This window comes from Heptranchias perlo, chromosome 26 (assembly GCF_035084215.1).
Source record: "Heptranchias perlo isolate sHepPer1 chromosome 26, sHepPer1.hap1, whole genome shotgun sequence".
NCBI classification, from domain to species: Eukaryota; Metazoa; Chordata; class Chondrichthyes; order Hexanchiformes; family Hexanchidae; genus Heptranchias; species Heptranchias perlo.
The window spans coordinates 39,049,641-39,067,557 of record NC_090350.1 but is presented as its reverse complement, the minus strand read 5'-3'; the positions used below and the strand labels follow the sequence as shown (position 1 = coordinate 39,067,557).

The 17,917-nt window shown below is 43.1% G+C and overlaps 1 long non-coding RNA gene across 2 annotated transcripts; it reads right to left on the bottom strand.

Moving 5' to 3' along the window:
• Window positions 1-391: 391 nt before the first annotated feature.
• On the bottom strand, window positions 392-17,863 carry LOC137342868 (uncharacterized). 2 transcript variants are annotated; one of them, XR_010967380.1, is made up of 4 exons: window positions 17,646-17,863; window positions 15,909-15,996; window positions 13,741-13,886; window positions 392-1,169 (listed from the first exon to the last, which is right to left on the bottom strand). It is a non-coding gene; the product is annotated as an uncharacterized lncRNA (long non-coding RNA). The 2 variants fall into 2 exon arrangements; XR_010967381.1 differs by lacking the exon at window positions 392-1,169 and adding an exon at window positions 1,472-1,927.
• Between the last annotated feature and the right edge of the window lie 54 nt (window positions 17,864-17,917).

Genomic DNA, 17,917 nt, shown 5'->3' with positions numbered 1-17,917 from the left:
CCATCGTGCCTCTGCCGACTCTTTGAAAGAGCTATCCAATTAGTCCCATTCCTCTGCTTTTTCCCCATAGCCCCGCAAATTTTTTCCCTTCAAGTATTTATCCAATTCCCTTTTGAAAGTTATAATTGAATCTGCTTCCACCGCCCTTTCAGGCAGCGCATTCCAGATCATAACAACTCGCTGTGTAAAAAAATGTTTCCTCATGGCGCCTCTGGTTCTTTTGCCAGTCACCTTAAATCTGTGTCCTCTGGTTACTGACCCTTCTGCCACTGGAAACAGTTTCTCCTTATTTACTCTATCAAAACAGTTCATGATTTTGAACACCTCTATCAAATCTCTTTTTTTTAAATTTCAAAATATACTTTATTTCATAAAATTTAAGGAAACACACAGTTCATTGTAAATACACAATTACAATTCAAAACAACACAATACAGATCGTACACACTCCAATCCCATCATTACAATTTAAAACACAGTACATATCTTCTAATACATTCTGTACAATACATGGTGGCTTTTCCCTCCATCAAATCTCCTCTTAACCTTCTCTGCTGTAAGGAGAACAGCCCCAGCTTCTCCAGTCTCTCCACATAACTGAAGTCCCTTATCCCCGGTACAATTCTAGTAAATCTGGTTGTTAAATTTATTCAAGTTATGTATGGTCACACAATAATACTCTAGGAATTTGGTCTATTTCCAGACCGGTAATAATGATAGAGTGCAGCACTGAATCTGATTTCGCTACAATAGCAGAGTGAGAAATTTCAGACAAACACATTAAGCATTCGTACACGAGTATCCCCCCTTGGTCTTAGTCTCTTCACAGTTTACTGGGCTGTGGAATTTGCAAAGGGTTTTCATTTGCTGACCGAGCCCAGTTTGAAACAAGCCCTGGCAGCCGATATCTCATTCTGCTCATCACCAGGTCCTCCGCGGTGTTTTAATTTGGTTGGTGTTGGGACAAACAATACAACATGGTCGATTTTCGTCTTCACCGCCTGGCCTGGCCTGGCCCGGGGTGGGGGGGGGGGTAATCTGGCGGAGCAGATTGCCCGCCCGTTGTAGAACCCGCCTGATTTTCATTCCGTTGATTTCTGCTCCGTCAGATTATTGCCTAAGGGTCGAAGATGAAAATCTCCCCCAATGATCCATGTCCATGTGCACAGCTGTAGCGGAAAATGTTACATTGAATATAAAGCGATATGAAACTGGGATTTGAGAAAAGAAAATGCAGAGGGGTAGATTTTGGTCTGGGCTTGTTTGTGGGACCTTGCTGTGCGCAGATTGGCTGCCGTGTTTCCTGCCTACACTTCAAAAAAGTATTTCATCGGCTGTAAAGTGCTTTGGGATGTCCTGAGGTTATGAAAGGTACCTTATAAATACAAGTTCTTTCTTTCTTTTTATTCCAGCATGTATTCTGGATAGGAGGAAAAGAAATTGGAAAAAATATCTAATATTTATTGCTGTACACATTAACAGAACTGTGCTTCAATAAAAATGAAAAGCAGATGATTTTAGGTTTTCGTTAAAATCAAAAAAACAAGAGCGATAGTTAAACAGAAACCACCAAGAGACAGCATACTTTGGCACACCAATAAAATATAACTATAGCATCTTCCAAACTGACACTGCCACCATTTTCTGTAGCTCATCCTAGTTTAAGAATACAATGGGTAAATACTTGAAAAGGAAATATTTGCAGGGCTATGGGGAAAGAGCACGGGGCGTGGGACTAACTGGATAGCTCCTTCAAAGAACCGGCACAGGCACGATGGGCCGAATGATTCTGATTCTAAGAATGTAGCAATATTTGAACTTGTGAAGTTTCTGAGATTCCTGATGACCACAGTGCTGACAAAGTGGAACTCCAGTCGGATGATGTGTCAAATTGTGGTGCCAGCAGTCTCATGTTTTTGAATCATTTCTAAAGGTGGCCGACCGCAGAGAATTCAACATGCAGGTAAAACAAACAGAGAAGGAATTTAAGCAAAGGTAATGAATCAGTACAACTACATGTCCTCCTCCAATATACAGTATGCGACAGGACAGGCCCTGCTGATGCCAATGCCGTCTCCACATTCTATGTATATATTGTGCAACGAGTCACAAGATGTAAAATCTTCTGCAACTAAAGCCTGAGGCTCACGAGTCATGCCAGTAACTTCGACTGTGCTGAAATCAAGACTCTCCGTCTCCATCTCTTTCCAGTTTTATTTTAATTCATTTTCAGGCGATTACAGGCACTGGCCAACGCTCTCAACTAGTATTCAGCAGCAAGCTTTACTTGTTTTGATCAATCCTTTGAAGGGCCTTGCCCACCTTCCCTTTCCAGTTCTGACAAAGAGGGGTGAAATTGGCCTTTGTCAGCGGGGCTCGGAGCGAATTGCTTTACACCATGTCAGTGGAAAAGAAAATCGAGTGTGGTGCAAAACCCATCGACCGATTCGCTATGAGACCGTTTCACCCTATTGGCAAAGACCAATTTCACCCCCAAGTATCTCCACCTGAATCATTAACGTAACTTTTCCCTTTTCACATGCCGATGGACCTGCTGTGTATTTCCAGCATTTTACGCTTCTATGTTACATATTCAACATTTGTACTTTTGAAAATCTCTCACACTCTAACTCATTCTTTTTCAGGACCTCAAAACCGAAGAACTTTTTATTTTCCTCACTTCACCTTTCCTCCTAAAATCTAACAGCTTTAAAGCCCAAACTAGGAATCACTTATCACTGCTTCTTGATTTATCCCATGATCAACCTTGCTTTTGTTCTGCACTGTGGGCTTTGGCCTCTTATCTTAGGTTCTCAAGTTTAAAAAAAAAAGAAAACTTCACAATTATAAGATAACATGCGGATGATCCGTGTTATCCAGTTTTCATGAAGACTGATCAGACCTACCCTCAACTCGGATCGTGAGCCTTACAGTCTTTAACACACTTTCACACCTTTCAAAGTACAAAGTGAATTTCCCCAAGGCTCTGATGCCTCCCGATCGGTCCCCAAGACCAGAGAGGATGCATTAGAATCATAGAATCATACAGCACAGAAGGAGGCCATTCAGCCCATCGTTCCTGTGCTGGTTCTTTGAAAGGGCTGTCCAATTAGTCCCACTCCCCTGCTCTTTCCTCACAGCCCTGCAAATTTTTCCTTTTTAAGTATACATCAAATTCCCTTTTGAAAGTTACTACTGAATCTGCTTCCACCGACCTTTCAGGCAGCGCATTCCAGATCATAACAACTCATTGTGTAACAAAAATTCCCATCTTCCCTCTGGTTCTTTTGCCAATTATCTTAAATCTGTGTTCTCTGGTTGCCCACCCTTCTGCCACTGGAAACAGTTTCTCCTTATTTAACTTGTCAAAACCCCATATAATTTTTAACACCCCTATTAAACCTCCCCTTAACTTTCTCTGCTCTAAGGAGAACAACCCCAGCTTCTCTAGTCTATCGACATAACTGAAGTCCCTCATCCCTGCTACTATTCCAGTTAAATTTCCTTTGCACCCTCTCCAAGGCATTCATTGGCTGAATAGCCTGCTGCCACTCACTGTGTACATGAATAATGACCCTTTGGGCAGGGTACTGGAGGGTGGTAGGTGCCTGGGGAACTGTAGTCCAGCAAGAGTCTGCACTTTCGGAGTCAGCTGTGGCTCACACTCTCACCTCTGAGCTAGAAGGTTGTGGGTTCAAGTCCCACTCCAGAGACTTGAGCACATAATCTAGGCTGACACTCCCAGTGCAGTATAGAGGGAGGGTTGCACTTTTGAATTGCCGTCTCTCAGATGAGACGTGAAACTGAAGCCTTGTCTGCCCTCTCAGGTGGATATAAAAGGTCCCATGGTGCTATTTCGAAGAAGAGCAGGTGAGTGCTCCCTGGTGGCCTGGCCAATATTTATCCCTCAACCAACATTCCAAAAAACAACTGATATTCTGGTCATTATCTCATTGCTGTTTGTGGGACATTGCTGTGTGTATATTGGCTGCCATGTTTCCTACATTACAACAGTGACTACACTTCAAAAATACTTCATTGGCTGTAAAGTGCTTTGGGACGGGACGTGACATGATGTGCATTTATCAAGTGCCTATCTTTTGTTATTCAGGAGAGGGGAGAAAGATTTAAGCTCGCCCACGTGCAAAGTGCACTCTTTAGCCCTCACAATCAACTCTTCTGACTTCAGAGTGCCTACTGGGGTCCAAAACGGGTCTGGATTTACAGCAGTACCGTTAAAGGTGTGAGCTGTGCAGCTGAGATTGCAACACCAAGAATTTTCCACAGGTTTCTTTCTTAATGGGGATCTGATAGGAGGAACACAGTGCGGTATTGTCACTGCAAATCATTTCAAAGAAAACAGGCGGTTCATCAGATTAAAATCTGGGTAGGGCAAGAAAGGTTTGTGCTGGTAATGGATTTCCTGTGAAAATGTGTGAGAGTGGAAAGACCTGTCAGAGTTAAGGCATTTCCATGAGGTGAGTGCAAGAAAAACAAATGACAAACTCAGAAAAAGGTCAAACCAAAAATAAGTTCTTAAAGATTCTTTCTCAGCCTGATATTTTTAATGAATTAATCGTTCAGCAGGAATTTGGTCTTTTCGAGATTAATTTTGTTTTCCCTTAACGTTCTCTGAAAGCTCCTGGCTGTGTTCCTCCTCACCTCACAGAACGCATCAAGTGAAAGCGCTCTGAATTAAACTAATCCTCGCTAAAAATAAGAGCTTCACATTTCAAATGGGCGGTCAAAATTTCAGCTCCTCAGCCATCTGTCCGTTGATTTTGAGAATGGGAGGCATTTGAGGAGAAATTATTCGATGTAAGGCTGAAGCCTTTAAAAGACCAAAAGAAGAAATCTACAAATGTTGAAAATCTGAAATTAAAAACAGAAAAGGCAGGGACTCTAAACAAACGTTAACCAATCCTCTCTCTTTTCTGATGTTGATGTTTTTCTGTTTTTCCTGCGGCCTTTAATATTTAAAGTGTCCTATTTGACCCTGAGCTGAGCTTCCGACCGCATATCCTCTCCATAATCAAGACCGCCTACTTCCACCTCCGTAACATCATCCGTCTCAGCTCATGTGCTGCTGAAAACCTCACCCGTGCCTTTGTTACCTCCAGACTCCACTATTCCAATGCTCTCCTGGCCGGCCTCCCACCTTGCACCTTCCTTAAACTTGAGCTCATCCATAACTCTGATCCCCTAATCCTAACTCGCACCAAGTCCTGTTCACCCATCATACCTGTGATCGCTGACCCACATTGGCTCCCAGTTAAAATTCTCATCCGTTTTCAAATCCCTCCATGGCCTCCCTATCTCTGTAACCTCCTCCAGCCCTACAACCCTCCGTGATCTCTACGCCCCTCCAATTCTGGCCTCATGTGCATTCCCGATTTTAATCGCTCCATCATTGGCGGCCGTGCCTTCAGCTGCCTAGGCCCTAAGCTCTAGAATTCCCTCCCTTAACCTCTCCGCCTCGCCACCTCCCTCTCCTCCTTTAAGACACTTCTTAAAACCTACCTCTGTGACCAAGTGTTTGGTCACCTGACCAAACAACTCCTTATGTGGCCCGGTGTCAAATTTTGTTTGATAATCACTCTTGTGAAGCGCCTTGGGACGTTTTACTACGCTAAAGGCGTTATATAAATGCAGGTTGTTGTGGTGTCCTTATTAGCGACAGAAAAACCTTTTTTAAAAAAAACAATGGGCATGTGCCTTTTCATTTTACACTTTTTACTTGAGTGGATCAATATGCCATTGACATGTTAAATTGGATGTTATTTGCAAAATGCAGCTGATTGGTACAGACTTTGACTGCTTGCTGCTCCTCTCCCATTTTAAAATGATGTTCTCCAAGCAACAATTTACATTTTATATAGCACCTTCAACTTCACGGGAGCGTGATCAGAAAAAATTGACACTGAGCCAAAGAAGGAGGATGGGTGACTTAAAGCTTGGTTTAAGAGGTGGGTTTTAAGGAGCGTCTTAAAAGAGGACAGAGAGATGGAGAGGTTTAGGGAGGGAATTCCAGAGCTTAGGGTCTGGACGGCTTAGAGCACAGGTGTGCTGGTGTCCATTCTCCCAGTGATCCTGTCTAATCAGACATCAGGAGATATGAGCGTACTTCATATTGACTTATCCTCCCATTTTTCCCCTTCCTCTCCGATGAGTTACAATTCATCATGTATGGACTTTGCAGCACGCATGCTTTGTGAAGCTTTGTTAGCCGCTCTCTTCATGATCCCTTCCTGCTAGATAAGGTGAATTCCAATGCTGCTTTTTACAGATTTCTTACCAACTTCTGGCCTGCAGTGCAGCTTCATCCAGGGCAAGCACAGGTCAGTGAGAAAGAACAAAACAGACAAAGGAAAGAATATTTACCAGAGCAGAACATTAGTATCAAAAGTTTTGTACTTGAACACAGTAACATCACGTGCAGTGATTGGGGAGTGCCAATTCCTTATAAGGGGTCAACTTTGCTCAGTTGGTAGCGCTCTTGCCTCCAATTCAAAGAGATTGTGGGTTCAAGCCCCACTTCAGGACCTGAGAATATAATCTAGGCTGACAATTGATTGAAGTAGTGAGGAAGTGTTGTACTGGCAGAGGTCCCATTGCTTAGATAAAGCATCTGCACGTGCAGGTGGATGTAAAAGATTCCGTGGCATTAGTCAAAGAATAAGAAGTTCTCCTGGTGTCCTGGCCAACATTCATCCCTCGACCAACACCATCAAAATAGATTAACTGTTCATTCAGCTCCATTTGTTGCTTATGGGACTGTTCTGTGCACAAATTGGCTACCAAATTTGCCTACAAAACAATAGCGATTGAATTTCTAAAGTAATTTATTGGCTGTGAAGCACTTTGGGACATCCTGAAGATGTGAAAATGGTATATAAATGCAAGTTCTTTCTTTACCCCAAAGGACCCCAAAATTTCTATTATTTTTGATTTAATTGGACCAACCAATTGTGGGGAAATTGCACCTTCAGAAGGACATATTGGCCTTGGAGGGAGTGCAGCGTAGGTTTACTGGAATGATACCCGGACTTCAAGGGTTAAGTTACGAGGAGAGATTACACAAATTGGGGTTGTATTCTCTGGAGTTTAGAAGGTTAAGGGGTGATCTGATTGAAGTTTATAAGATATTAAGGGGAACAGATAGGGTGGATAGAGAGAAACTATTTCCGCTGGTTGGGATTCTAGGAGTAGGGGGCACAGTCTAAAAATTAGAGCCAGACCTTTCAGGAGCGAGATTAGAAAATATTTCTACATACAAAGGGTTGTAGAAGTTTGGAACTCTCTTCTGCAAACAGCAATTGATACTAGCTCAATTGCTAAATTTAAATGTGAGATAGGTAGCTTTTTGGCAACCAAAGGTATTAAGGGATATGGGCCAAAGGCAGGTATATGGAGCTAGATCACAGATCAGCCATGATCTTATCAAAAGGCGGAGCAGGCACGAAGGGCTGAATGGCCTACTCCTGTTCCTATGTTCCTAACCCTTCTTTTGGATCACTTGATAGAAACACAGAAACAACGGATGTTCTTCCCGAGCTGGTCAGTTCCGCAATTTGACCGGTGAAAACCGATTAGTTGGACTTGCATTTGTAAATGTTCACCGGGTTATTGAAGTGAATAGTCGTGAAGTTATTTATAGACTAGCGACACATAGCCAGCACGCGGACTTCAGGCTTTAGAGTTTTTGTCTGGCAAGACTTTTTTTTTCCTTTTCATTTGCTTTATTTGAATTGTTAGATTAATGGAAGTAATAATATTTTTTTGAACCTCATTATGAGATTCCTCTTTGAAAAATAGACCTTTTAAAGTACTTTTGTTTGATCCGGCAAACTCATATTCAACCACTCCCCTCCCCCACCTCGAAAAAAATCCTGCCTAGGCCACTGACTTGTATTAAACTTTCAGGAGTTTACAAATAGTACAGTTGTTTGACCTGCCAACACTCACTGGCCTGGCTCACCCATAGGAAAATGAGTGTGGTATCAGAGGTTACTTGGTGCCCATGTAACTGCACAGTGGCAAAAATCAGAACCTTCAGAAGAGAAAGGGAGAAAAAAAATCGGGAGGAAAAATATTTTAAGTCCTAAACAGTTAACCCATCAAAGGAATTATAACAGGCTTGACTCATTTGCTCCCCACAATATCAGTATAATGATTGCATTCCATGGTGTCTGAAGGCTGAGAAGAAAGAGCACCGGGAGATCAGGTGACTGGAGCCATCGAAACCCCGATGGGATTATTCCTCCTCTATCTAGGGGAGGTATCGTGCAGCAGCTAAATATAGCCTAAAGACTTCCTCTGACTCAAACAGAAGAGCAAGACGTTTGGGTCACTGACTCTGTGGCATTCAGGTCTCCACAATAAGCAGCAAAGAAAGAAAATAATCAGTGGAAAAAAATTTGCAATGGGACAAAAAAATCCCAACAATTGCATTTTGGCTTATCTTTGGACAGGTAGTATTTTCTTTGATAACTGTAACAGAGCTCGTTTGTACAGTTAAGAATTTCCATGAAATCTTAATCATTAAAAAAACAATGATCCCCCCCCGCCCCCCCCCACCCCAACAAAGCGTGTTACCACATTTGTACATGACAGTTGTTCACCTCCATTTGAGCCATTTCAAATTGAGGCAAGTTGCTCCTCCGAGCCAGAGTTAAAATCAGAGGGGACCTTACCCGACAAGGCTCAGGTGCATTTCACAGCAGACTGTTCCAAGTGCTGGGGCTCTGGAACAATCGTGCTCAAGAAGAGACGCCAACAATGGAGAGCCCGCTCTTCCCCTTGTGTTACGTGCTGAGGGCGACAGCACAAGATCAACGTGCAAGCTTCTCGAGAGACCCAGGGGCAGGGAGCTGGGAGCACTCGTCAGGCAGTGACACTTATGGGGGTGACCAACAGAGGCTGAAATTAAATAACACACTCAGAATACGATTCCTGCCACAGTATACATGCTCTAGACTTTCTTTTGACAGTTACAAAAAAAACTTTAAACAAAATGTTGAGAGCTACAATATCCAGCAATTTTTTTAATGTCAATTTTGGAAGCTCAAATTGAATCAAGCAGTGACCTGGGTCTTATTTCCTCACTTTTCATTTCTTTTCCTGTTCAAATCCTCTCATCCCCATACGCTATTCCACATCTGGACGGACAGCTGAGCTTCTGGCAATATGGGCCTGGCCTGCCAGTCCTCTAAGATATTAAATGTGGGACCTGTGGTTGCTCCCGTCGAGGGCAAAAAATGCCAAGCACGATCTGTCTGTTGGTACAAGGCCCTGATTGGCTGAAGCAGTGGTCCTTAAAAGGGACAGCTGCAGGCCACTCACACAACGGCCACTGAAAGCTTTTCTGTGTATTTTTTGCAGGGTCAGCGGGGAGCAGGAATGCTCCCCCAGGTCCCCAAAGATATTGTGACCTGCTGCTGGCTGCTCAGTGATTTTTCCTTCCCCCCTCCCCATCACCACATAGTGCCCCCCGCCCCACCCTTTTCCACTGGCTCAGCTCTGCAATGCAACAGCCAGATTTCTCCCCCCTGCCCACCCCCCCCAACCCCTGGATTGGCGAGCTGCCGGTCAGTATTCATTGAGCACTTGGCAGCTCAACGACCCAATGCAAATGAGTCCCGGCCTTGCAAGTAGTTCATGCCTCACGTTACTGGGCGGGGGGGCATGGATGCGATCGCTCGCACGCTGCCCGCCCGATATGGGTGAATGTTGAAAATTGCCCCCCCATCGCCTCTTTGGAATGGCAAGTGACTGTAGTGGCAGTGATGGGTGGGGCAGGAGGGACAGGGTTGGATTTGTGACTCCAAAATGCAAGTCCTGCAACTCAATGTTGCAAAGGTGTCAGCCGTGGCTCAGTGGGCAGCACTTACACGTCAGAGTCAGAAAGTGCTGGGTTCAAGTCCAACTCCAGGACTTGAGAACATAACCTCGGCTGACACTCCAGTGCTGTACTGAGGGAGTACTGCACTGTCGGAGGTGCCAACTTTCAGATCAGACATTAAACCGTTTGTCCTCTCAGATGAATGTAAAAGAGCCCGTGGCACTTTTTGAAGGAGGAGCAGGGGAGTTCTCCCCGGTGTCTTGACCAATATTTATCCCTCAACCAACATCAATAAATAACAGGTTATCTGGTCATTATCGCATTGCTGTTTGTGGGACCTTACTGTGCGAAAATTGGCTGTTTCCTACATTACAACAGTGACTTCATCGTCGCTGGGTCAAAATCCTGGAACTCCCTTCCTAACAGCACTATGGGAGAACCTTCACCACACGGACTGCAGTGGTTCAAGAAGGCGGCTCACCACCACCTTCTCAAGGGCAATTAGGGATGGGCAATAAATGCCGGCCTCGCCAGCGACGCCCACATCCCATGAACGAATAAAAAAAAACTACACCTCAAAAGTATTTCATTGGCTGTAAAGCACTTTGGGACGTCCTGAGGTTATGAAAGATGCTATATGAATGCAAGTTAATTGTTCGTTTCTTTTCAATGGCGCAATGCACTAGAATGTAATTTTACAAGACAAAAAAAAGAGAAAAATATTTGAGTCAGGACATTTCAATCAGAATATGCTTGGTTGCTTTTCTTGAACAGACGATGACTGACCTTCCTGTGCATGCCCTTTAACATGATATTGAATGCATTGTGCTCATATTTCAGGCTTTGGTGACTAAGGGATACTACATGACACTAATATTAATGCGAGTTTGCTGAATCCAGCGAAACAGAATGGGTTATGTGTGATGTACAGTTGACCGTGGGATCGCAAAAGGTCTCATAGTCCATTAAATCAGAAATCTGCTTCGGGTACGATTGATTTTACATTAGTGAGTATGTCATTTCAACGAAATAAAATTCACGTAGGCAACTATCACGTTTGAGAGATCTTTCACACGTCAATCAGCTTTGGTTTTTTCCAACCCCAACAACTAGTTATTGACAAAGGACAATATCAACCTACATTCCTGGACATGATACAAGCCTGCTGCTTGATAAACAATCTCTTGCTCCCGTTTAGCCCCCATCGCAATCTTTCTCGGCTCTCTTTCCATTTCATCAATATTATGAACAGTTCCTTGAACTGCCCAAATGTGCCATCCTATAGTCCTCCTCTGCACCGTATGTTAAAATCAAAACTCATTTCACAGTCTCCTCCACTGACTTATTCTTTCTTAGGATCTCAAGGTTTGGAACGCCAGGCTATTCAAAACAAGCTGATCACCACTTTCTGATTTACTTCGTTTTTTTTTCCAATTGCGGTGGTATGGACCTTGACGATTGCTTTTTCAATAAAAGGAACATTCACAAAAATGATGCAGAGAAGCATAATGGAAATAGCCAACTTGCACAAGCAAACAAAAATAAACTCCCTCCTCCAATTTTGTCCTCTCCTCTTCTGAAAGGTGTTCACTGTTGCTGGGATATGCTTTTCTGGGCACTAGGTGCCCTCTGGTACCTCACCTTACTGGGTATTAATGAGCGCTGGAAGGATACTTGACCAGGAAAGGGGAGGGGACGTGGGCATCAAACCGAGCTCAATCCTGTCCTCTCCCAACATCCACACACACAGGGGAGGGGGTGGGCGGGTGATTGTACACGGTCTGTGTATAGTGTCGGGTTCGCGCTAGGATAGATTGTACATGGACCGTGTATAGTGTCGGGTTCGTGCTAGAATAGACTGCACATGGACTATGTACGGTCAGGCCTGCGCTCGGATAGATTGTACATGGACCGTGTACGGTGTCAGGTCCATGCTGGTGTAAAGCGAGCAATATTGAAATGATTGCCCATTACACACCCATCGATGTCAGTGGAAGGGAATATCGAGTGGCCAATTCAATGTCGCCCAAAGTTAAGATTACCCCCACAGACTTTCAACAAGAGTTGCTAGAAAGTAACTAGGATGGAGAACCCTGGCTGATTTTCACCTCACTATCGCGGGAAGACTGAGGAGAGCTGTCGCACTCTTAGCGCTGCCCAAATTGAGATTGACTAATTTACCAGGGATTGAACCTGGAATTTGCATAGGTCTGTATGGCTCTGACCCACAGGATAAACTTGCTGAGCAAATCGTGTGAGCCCTATTTTTATTTATAAAGGTTATCAGTCTCCCTAGCTACATAAATAAATCCAGATTCCAATACTTGACTCTTCTGGAATCAGACCCAGCAGCAGAGGAAGTATATATATCCGTCAGATCAGCAGGAACTCAAGAAAACATTCTTTAGTTTACTGTGGTGCTGCTCTCTGGATATTCCTAAGTGGTGAACTTAAAGATTTTCATGCAAATACTTAAAGGAGCACAGTCATTATCAAAAAACAAACCTGTTTCTCTTTATATGTTCGTATTCACAATGCAAGGTTACAAATCACTCTGAGAAGCATCACTACATTGCCTGATGGATAGATTTTTGTTCCTCAAGGGTAATAATGGTTACGGAACCAAGGTGGGTAGATGGAGTTAAGATACAGATCAGCCACGATCTAACTGAATGGCGGAACGGGCTCAAGGGGCTGAATTGCCTCCTGTTCCGAGGTGCCCATCAGGGTGAAAATTGCATAAAGGCAACAAAAAGGAAAGACCTACATTGGATGAGTTCAAAACCAGACTCAGATGACTGAGCGATGCAGTGCACTAACTCGATGTGAAATCCGGATCCCAGGAAAACGTGTCAAACGGAAAGCACCAAACCTGGTTGAATAGTGGAGATGTGAGGATGGATGAACATTCTGGAGTTATGTTCATTAGCGTTTTGGAGATCAGGGGATGCACAGTCCACAGTAGGATAGATTGTACATGGACCGTGTATAGTGTCGGGTTCGCGCTAGAATAGACTGCACATGGACCATGTACGGTGTCAGGCCTGCGCTAGGATAGATTGTACATGGACCGTGTACGGTGTAAGGTCCATGCTGGGATAGATTGTACATGGACCATGTACAGTGTCAGGTCCACGCGAGGATAGATTGTACATGGACCGTGTACGGTGTAAGGTCCATGCTGGGATAGATTGTACATGGACCATGGATAGTGTCGAGTCCACGATAGGATGGATTGTACGTGGGCTGTGAAAAGAGGGTTTTGTTGGGATGAATGTCTTCTTCTCGTTCCACAATCTATTTTCTAAAGGCCAAACAGGCTGGGGCTCTTTTCTTTAGAAATGAGAAAGGGAGGCATGTCCTGATAGAGGTCTTCGAAATTATGAAGGGGTTTGATCGGGTAGATGTAGAGAAAATGTTTCCACTTGTGAGGGAGTCCAAACCTAGGAGCCATAAATACAGGATAGTCACTGATAAATCCAATAAGGAATTCAGAAGAAACTTCTTTACCTAAAGAGTGGTGAGAATGTGGAACACGCTATCGCATGGAGTAGTTGAGGTGAATAGCAGAGATTCATTTAAGGGGAAGCTAGATAAATGCATGAGGGAGAACGGAATAGTAAGATATGCTGATAGGGTGAGATGAAGTACAGTGGCAGGAGGCTCGTGTGGAGCATAAACACTGGCATGGACCAGTTGGGCCAAATAGAATTTTACAGCACAGAAACAGGCTATGTAATATAATTCTATGTAAATATTCTTAATAATAAAAAGTAGTTATGTTTTTCAAACATGAAAGCAGCAGTAATGCTTCTGAAAGCTGGTTTTTAAAAGCAAAAATGACTTAATAATAGAGGCAATAATGACACCTGCTGGCAAAACACGTTGCAACAACTTACCAACAAAGTAGGTTTGGACGAGGAAGGCCTTACAGCCTATTTGATTTTACCCTTCCAGAGTACGAACGCTACCGTCTGGCTACCCGCAGGGGCTAGCATTATTAGTGGTTGGGGGAAGATGATGCATGAGGTTAACCCTTAAACATCTGCAGAGAGAAGAATTTGATAAGAGCACATTAAGCATTTGTACAATAATATAACACAGTATTTCTATCCTCTAGCAATTTCTTAAATAAATCCAGTATCCTGCCAACCCGTGGTAACATTCTGTGTAAAAAATACTTCCTGAAGTCAGTTCTAAAATTGTCCTTTGCATCCTGAAACTTGTGCCCTCTTCTATCTGAAAGTATTGTTTTGGGTTTACTTTCTCTATCCTGTTACGTTTATTAAATAGCTCCACAAGATATTCTCTAAGACGTCTACTTTCAAGGATGGAGACCTATTTGTAAAATCTTCTTCATAGCTCTTCCCTCTGACTCATGGATCAGCCTTCTTGCTCTTCCCTGGCTCCCTTGTCTCGAGATAATTTGGAATGAGTTGGACTGCCGCCAGATATCTTTCCTTGTGCCCGACACAATCGGCCACTCCCAGAAACAAGCTCTTGCTTCCTCTGAACTTAAGCATTGTCTCATGCACAATGTACCCATTGACATAATACGGCCATGGGAAACAATAAACCATGTAAGCTGCTGGAAAACAGTACCTTGAACTCGCTTACTTTCTTCAGCTTACAGACAAATAACACCCCTGCCGATTAAACCATACATCAGTCTGCATGCTCCAGATCAGCACATTTAGCAAAAGCAAAAGTCAAATAACAGCAAAAAAAACAGCAAACCACTGTGATTTAACTTACAAAATCTGCTTCAAAATAATGATCAAAATGTCCCCCTCTGCTGTAATCATTTACACCTCCTCTGGACCCATCTTTTGTCTCTTTACTTGTCCCATTATCATCCCCTTTTGCCTTGTCCCATCATCCCTTTTATTATTTATTCACTCCTGCCCTCCACCCAATCGCAGACCTTCCCTTTTGTTCTGTCCCTGCACCCCTAACCCCACCTTTTCCTTTGCTCTGTACTTGCTTGAAAGCTGTTCAGAACTGGAAGATGTTCGAATGACGAAAGGTCATCGACCTGAAATGTTAACTGTTTCTCTCTCCACAGATGCGGCCTGACCTGCAGAGTGTTTCCAGCATTTTCTGTTTTTGTATCAAAATGCCAGTCATTCTGGGGAAAGAGCAGGGGGAATGGTTCTAATTGGATAGCTCTTTTCAAAGAGCTGGCAGGCACAATGGGCCAAACAGCCGCCTTCCATGCTGTGCGATTCTATGATTCTCTAACTTGGCGCTCACATCTGTAAGGAAAAGCTTATATGGGAAATGGATATTCAGTGTGTTTCCACTCACCCCAGCTTGTCAACTACAATGCAGATGTTCACTTAAAGAAACCATGAGGCCTTTAATTATAGTCCCTCACGGTGAAATTGGGACAAAAGAACAAAGAAGATACCTTCTCAATAAATAAATCAGTCAATCAAAAATAGGGTTCAAAGGCCTAACAGGTGCATTGTTTACTCCTGTGAGACAAAGCAACTCTCTGTCAGAGCGAGGATATACTGCACCCAATGGCAATCCCAGCTGATTAACTCTGCCCCCTTCACACAGCCAGCTCATTAATATGAAGTGCTATCAGCACCTATGGGGATAGACAACTAACAGAACTTAAGCAGTGCACCGAGATAGATGATGAGACACAAATAAAGTGCATTTCAGGAATCAGTACAGTTGACAATTAAAGTGGTCACCTGGTGGCTAGCTACCAAAGTTCCATGAAGGAATATTAAAAGTATCTTTCATGTTTAGAAACAAGATTGATCTCCAAATGAGTCAATGTCATAACAACCAGAACTGTACTCTAGCTGCAGCCTGACCAGGATACCGTACAGTTTGAACATAACTTCTGGGTATTTGAACTGATGAAGCCTAGTATCCTCTTTGATAGGTTTGTTGCTACCTCATATTGGAATGGTGATCGAGAAGCCCACACCTCAGTCCCTTTCAATTTCCACCTTAGTAAAATCTATCCCTTCATGGATTACATGTGTCTCCTCGGTTTTTACTTCCAATATGCAGTACCTTACATTTTTCCCTATTTAACTTCACTTACCCAATTGCCTAAGTGCAAACCCTGTTGAGCTCGCTGAAGATTTTGCTGGCTCCTGAATCCAAAATTTCCTCTGCTAGCTTGGTGTCTTCTGAAGATTTAACAAACTTGTATTAAGACTGCAATTCCACATCGAATGTGTATACAAGAACCAAGAATTCCAGCAATGCACTCAACACCTCCCCCATATTGCAACCTAGCTCCCCTTATGATTACCATCTTCTTCCCTCCCTTAATCCGCATGCACATCTTACGCACTGACCATCATTTGTAAAGGAGTCTCTCATGCAATACTTTATCAAAGAACTTCTGGAAATCTAAGTTTGCCACATCATAAGGCTCCCCCTTCAATTTGGGACATCACCTCCACAGATACGTTTACTTAGTACATCAGCCACTCATACTTGACAGGAGAGGAAATTGCAAAATATACTTCATGTTTTCAGCCTCAGTAAAGGAGATTCTTCACACTCTGCTCCAATTAGCCCTGTGAACAGAAACTCTACCTACACTTTGGTTTAAGACTCTTAAGCGTGAAAGTGCATTCTCACGTGTTGCCAGACAGCTGGCCGGCCAAAATTAAAATTTCTGCAGGAGGACAGGTCAGTGCCAGCAGAGCAAATGATAACCGTCTTCCAGCAGTGAGGGAAGAGAGAATAAATTGCTGTGTAGTAGTGGATAGAACTCTTGCCTTTAAATCAGAACTCCATGGGGTTCAAAGACCATTGCAGGTTTCTGGCACATAATCAAGGCCAAAACTCCAGTGCAGTCGTGAGGGAGTACTGCATTGTTGCAGATGTTTGCTTTTGGACGCGATGTTAAACAGAGGACCTGTCTACCTATTTAACTGGTTCAGGTGAATGTTAAAAGATGTCATGGTACTATTCAAAAATGATTAGGGAGTCCTCCCAGCATCCTGGCCATCATTCCTTTCTCAACCAACACCATCAAAAAACATAACTGATTATTCATCTCACTGTCACTTGTGGCTTGTTGCTGGGGCAGTAGGGCAATCATTTTTGTTTATGCAACAATCACTGCACGTCAAAAGCAATACACCACAAGTAGTCAGATGTTTCAATGCAATAGGCACTATATAAATGCAAATTTTGTTACAAGTTGACGGGCAAATTCTGGTCAGATTCCGAACTGGAGATATTGGTCGCATCTCACTGCTGACCATTCACCAATTTAAACACAATGTCAAAACAAATTTACCTTATGCTTAAAATAGATTTTTATTTTAAGCTCAGAGGCATGAAAATGATCAATTCTCAGATTTCAACAAGCTTCCCTGTAAATACAGGTGCTCCACAAAGCCAACATCAAGACGTAGGGGGCAGAACATGCCTATTTTTACAGGAACTGTACGGCAAACACTTTTGACAGTCACACCTGTTGTATACATGGATGGTCGTACAGTGTACAGGTGTGCTAAGAGACAGCAGGTTAACTTCTAACTTTGTGAACATTACATCAGAATAGCCCACTTCAATTAAAAAAATATGAAGGGCATCAGCATGTACTGCCACCACAAAATCCAAAATAACGGACCCCTACCCAGAGTTAAAATTAAACACTAAATCAAAAGCAAAATACTGCGGATGCTGGAAATCTGAAATAAACACAGAAAATGCTGGAAATACTCAGCAAGTCAGACAGCATTTGTGGAGAAAGAAAAAGTTAACCTTTCAGGTTGATGACCCTTCATCAGAATTCATTAGATTTCTGACGCTATACCTTAGAAAGACTCAGATTCCAGAGAAGAGATTTCAAGGCTCAAGCTCTGCATTTGTGGTTTAGAATTCAACCGCTTGTCGAGATGGAAAGAAAAATGTAATACGGAAATCTGAAATAAAAAGGAGAGAAAAAATCCACAGCAAGTTACTCAGCATCTGAAAAGAGGAAGGTGGATGAACAGGTCGGTGAGACTCAATCATAACTACAGTATTGGTTTGAAATGACAATTGGTCTTTCTGATTCAGAAGCTGATTGATTTGAACAGCATTTTC